Raw genomic sequence first — 5,257 nt, forward strand, 5'->3', positions numbered from 1 at the left:
TTTTCAATTGTCTCTAATGCAGTCAACAGCTGGAAACACGCAGACAAGCCAATTCAAGAGAGACCACCAGCAAGTGCTGCCCGCCAGAATTTCAGGGTTGTTGATGTAATGATCTCAGCACCCGCAAACTAAACAGGGTGCTGCCGGATAAAACATCCCCCCGGAGGCTTCTGGGCACTGCTCAACACAGCAATTTCCCTGAGATAAGCATTCTTCCCTTTGCACCAGCTGTCACCCAGCGCAATGGCAGATGACACTGCTGTCAAAGGTGCTGCCTTCGGACTGAAGGTTAACCTTTTGATTGCTAGAGGCAGTGACACACTGGTCGTTAGGGCACTGGGCTCGATTCTGTTCTGGCTGAATTTCAGCTTCGAGAGTATGATTTGGAAGGGGAAATTTTATGTAGCACCGTCACAACTGCTCACAACACTCATGCAATATTCTGATGCATGACAGAAAGCTCTCTTCTGTAACAAATCTTCACAGTAGGTGCAGTAATTTATTTTTATCTCAGTCTTCTCTTACAGCTGTGAGACTCAGCTGATGTCAAAACATTTGAATTTCATCTGGGGAAAACACACTGAAGAAACACAGTGTTACTCATGTTTTAAAGGGACAGCCTGGAAAAAACAATGGCTAAAAGAAAGATAATTGCTTCTAATAAAGCTTGGCTGGGATATTTGAAACAAGATCCATGCACTTCAGTGCATTAGAGTTTCTTTGGATCTAACCTTTCCATTAGAAGTCATACAAACAAGCTGAAATGTGTTTGCTATTTCGTAAGAGCCACAAAACAAATTAATGTATGAACAAATTAACAGGTGTACGTGGTGTTGCTGGATAGTTGGAGAGGACGCTAAAAACCCAAGGTGGATCTTGACCAATGTGAATAACCACATGAAATTAAAAGGCAAGGAAATCCTCATTCTATATTTCTGTCTCGAATCCACTGTCACCACTGCCGTCAGCTCCTCCGCTGAGGAGAAATACCTGAGAAGTCGATCTGAGCAGCTCCTTGTTTGTGCCCCAGAGCACTGGAGATGGTAATGGCAGCATCACATATTTCACTGTGAGGTGTCCATGAACTTTAAACTGCAGAACTGAGGACCAGAACCTCCATTTCACTCAGGAGCAAGACTGAAGCACAGAGAGGTTTCAGTCCATGTAATTAAGCAGGTTTTATAATGACCCAAGATAAGCATGCAAGCTTGAGGTACCTAGGATCTCCTTGATCTCATTTCATACTGAGATCGAAGTCCAAACAGCTTCAGGTATACTTTTTTCCTAAGTGTTTTTTCAGCTCCTCCAAGCTTGACAAAACAAAACGGAAACAAATTCTCAAAAAAGCGAGCCTCAACTTCACATTTGATCCATGGGCAGAGATACAAGCAGAGTTCAAAGGCTGTCCATGTGATGAAAGGAAGGGATATGCCGCAGGCTTGAGGGGTGAGAAGATTTCACTATCCCATCACCATGATCTTTGGGAACCAGTGAGCTACTATCAGATATCTTTCCTATCCAAAAATGAACTATGTTGCTTTGTGGTCTCTGATTAGAAAGGATACCTTTAGAGAGGGCAGCCTGCTGCTGTGCTACTAGAGAGATGAAACCTGCCCCCCAGCCCATGCCAGACCCACATTTAGTAGTATGCAGTGGACTGTGCCTTCAGGTGGTGTAAATTGGTATTGCTGCACGGAAGTCAGGAGAGTCACGTTACACCACCCAAGGGTCCGGTCCATTCATTACAAGGCGATCACATGCACTGCCAGTGTTTAGCAGAGCAGCTATACATGTTTTCTACTAAGAGCATGCTTGTTATTTTTTCCTAGAAGATCATTGCTTTCAACTTTAGACCTTCCTAATCCCTTGACAGACGCTTTAACCACAAGTTTGCTTTCATGCCGCAAGACATGCAAGTGACCACCAATTTCAGTTTCATCCCCAGAGTTTACATTATGGGCTGTTTGCCCACATTGGAAAGAGTTCCTGACATCAGGATTAAATCAACTTCAAGGACTTCAGTAGCTGGCAAGTCAGCTGTGTTTCCCTTCTCCACCAGTTTGTCAGATCTGGCTGAAATCCCACCCTCTCCCCCTTATGAATTGCATCCTGCCCACAGGTATGCTTACAAGGTGTCTATTTTTTAAAACGTGAGTTCTAGTTACCTAATGTTGGAGGAAACAAAGTAAAGAAAGGAGTAGTCTGAAACATTTGGATGAAGAAATCCCACATTGTTTAATTTTTTTCTTAATTTTCCAGGACAAAATCAAGGCCACGTTAGGGAAAGCCAAGTTACTTCCAAAGGAGAGAACTGCTTTGCTAATGAAGAGCTACAGGGCTAACACCGTTGCTTTACAGACTTCAGGTATTGCACAGCTATAGTTTACAACAATAGTGAACACCATCCTACACATCACACCTAGAGAAAAGTAGTAAATTGATAAAAGTGCATGTATCAAAAGAGCTGATAAAAGGATAAACACTGAACAACAGTTCTTCAGATGGTTTCCATCCCAATGCTCCAAGAGTACGCAAAGCAGTAGTTTAGCCATGTGGAGTCCTAAGAAATCAGTTGTTACAGTGAAGCCCTGGAGAAGAGCTGGACCTGGACTTAACTTCGCAAAAGTCACCAGCTACAGCCCAGGAAAAAATGCAACACTACCTCACTTCAGTGCAAAAGAATATATTTAAATTTAGAGAGAGACACACAAGGTAGATGGATTGGGATGTGGAAATACATGTTTTGCAAATAAATCACACTTCCTTCACTTGTGAGACTTTTGTTTGTGTCTGTGGATGAAAACAGAGATACTGAGACTGTTTTTTTAATGAAAGGATTTATTTGGGAAGAGATTTTGTAATCAAGATTAGCTATTTAAGATCCATAAATCGACAGACTGATTCCATGCAACATCAAGTCCAGGATGGCTAATTTCAGAGTATGTAGCCTTTTGAAATAATGTCTCCTCATAGCACTTAACATCTAGACACATCAAAGCATTAAACTGGTCCAATTAACCTTGGCCACCTCCTGCTTTGCACAGGTGGGTCGAGAAGAGGAGAGTTCAAGCCAGAATGACGGCAGGTGAAGTATGTCCCAGCACAGAGCGTTCTGTGCCACTGGGGGCATTAACATTAAATTCCATTACAGACAAAAGGCCTGGTTCTCTCAGGGGTTGCTGAGGGTGTTCAGCCCTCAGAGGAGATACCAAAAGCTCTGGCAGGACACTAAGCCGAATGATATGCAGAAAACTCAACACCTCTTCATCTTCAGTCCCCAGGGTGACAAGATGACTGGGGCAGAGATGAAAAGCCAGAATCCAGAAGGGCCCGTTCATCACTGCGCAGAGCCTTCTCGCCGATAAAAGTTGGTGGGAAAATTCAGCTGTACTGAAACAAACAGCCCATCTCCCACAGTTTAACCGCCATTCTTCCATGCAAACACATTGACTCCTTACAAGCGTTTTGATTGCAAACTACTGCACGCTGCCCGCTTTGCAGCATGTAATTTGTAAGTTTGTTCCCTAAAAATCCATCCTGGTTCTATACGAACAACGTCATCTGCTAAGAGCTGTTACTTGAATCAATTCGGAGTACTGTAAGAAGCAGGTCTAGGAGAAAGTGAATGTTGTCTGCCATATTATCTCCTTTTTCAGCGGAGCTGACAGGACAGCTGCCTGTTATTACAGTGCACCCCAGGAAATGCTTAGCTGCCAAAGAGCCCAGAGCCAGCAAGGGATTAGCAGACAAACAGAATTCATGCACCTGGGAGTCATGCAGCTAGATGGGCCATCTTTGTAGGATACGATACATAAATCTCATTTACAAAGAAACAAAAACAAACAGAAATGACTTAATGTCATCATAATTATGATAAGTATGGGAATAATTTTGCAGTTTTGTGACTAGATTAAGTGGCAGTAGTTTTCGTTTAATTGCAGTAATCTGTTAAAGGACTTGTATAACTCTCACTAATGTAGTGGTCTCCATTGCACGTTTAAACTGTTCCTAAATAATGCAGGATCAATATCATGTTAAGTGACCAGAACCCTGATGGCTCTATGTATGTACAATGTGGATGGTGCATAGGACTTAATGATTTTGTGTGCCCAGTGTAATATAAAGCATTAATTTCCTTCACCGATACCTTTCTAAAAACAAAGGTTTTGCTAGACAGCCCTTTCCTCCTGCCACTATTACATTTGTGCTTCACAGGCACGCTCTTACGAACTGCTGAAAGAGTTTCTCTGCTCCTGGGTCAGCATATGCTGAGCTGGGGTGATGCCTGATGCCACCCCCTTCTGCATCCCCGTGCAGGGAGGAGGACTGGACCGCAGCCACCGCAGGGAGTTGAGTTGTGCTCCAGGCAACTCCCTTACCCCGTTCCCATGGAAACCCCCCGCCCATGCCCACTGCCACCAGTTTTAAGCGGAATCAGGTTTTTATCCCTACCTCCACATAAAAACACCAGCAGCAATACTGACAGCCTAAGGTTTTGTGGTGGGTTGACCTCGGCTGGACACCAGGTGCCCACCAAGACACTCTATGACTCCCCTCCTCAGCGGGATGGGGAGAAAATAAGGTGGGGAAAAAAACCCTCGTGGGTCAAGATAAAGGTAATTTAACAAAGCAAAAGCAAAGACTGTGTGCAGAAGCAAATGAAAACAAAAGATTTATTCTCTACTTCCCATTAGCAGGTGATGTCCTGCCGCTTTCCGGGAAGTAGGGCTTCAGTATGCGTAGCAGTTGCTCAAGAAGACAAACGTCGTAAATAAATGCCCCTGCTTTGTCTCCCTTCTCATAGCTTTTATTGCTGAGCAATCACCACGTGGTATGGAATATCCCTTTGGCCAGTTTGGGTCAGCTGTCCTGGCTGTGTTCTCTCCCCAAGGTCTTCCCCACCCCCAGCCTGCTGGTGAGGGGGATGTTGGAGAGACAGTCCTGATGCTGTGTGAGCACTGCTCAGCAGTAGCCAAAGCACCGGTGCGTTATCAACACCTTTTAGGTACCAATACAAAGCACAGCACTATGAGAGCTGCTGTGGGGAATATTAACTACACCTCAGCCAGACCCAAACCAGGTTTCTCTTCTGTCATCAGGATGGATGATACACGTCCCACCCAGTAGCAAAGAACTTCTAACAAAGCTGCTGCACAGCCCACTGAAAAGTAATGCATAAACCTCAGTGTGCATTGGGGGTTAGAAAGTCCAAGAGAGTTCAGCTGGGGACTTTTTCCTTCTAGTTATGTATGTACTT

The sequence above is a fragment of the Charadrius vociferus genome, unplaced genomic scaffold, assembly GCF_000708025.1.
Source record: "Charadrius vociferus isolate BGI_N301 unplaced genomic scaffold, ASM70802v2 scaffold134, whole genome shotgun sequence".
Lineage (NCBI taxonomy): Eukaryota > Metazoa > Chordata > Aves > Charadriiformes > Charadriidae > Charadrius > Charadrius vociferus.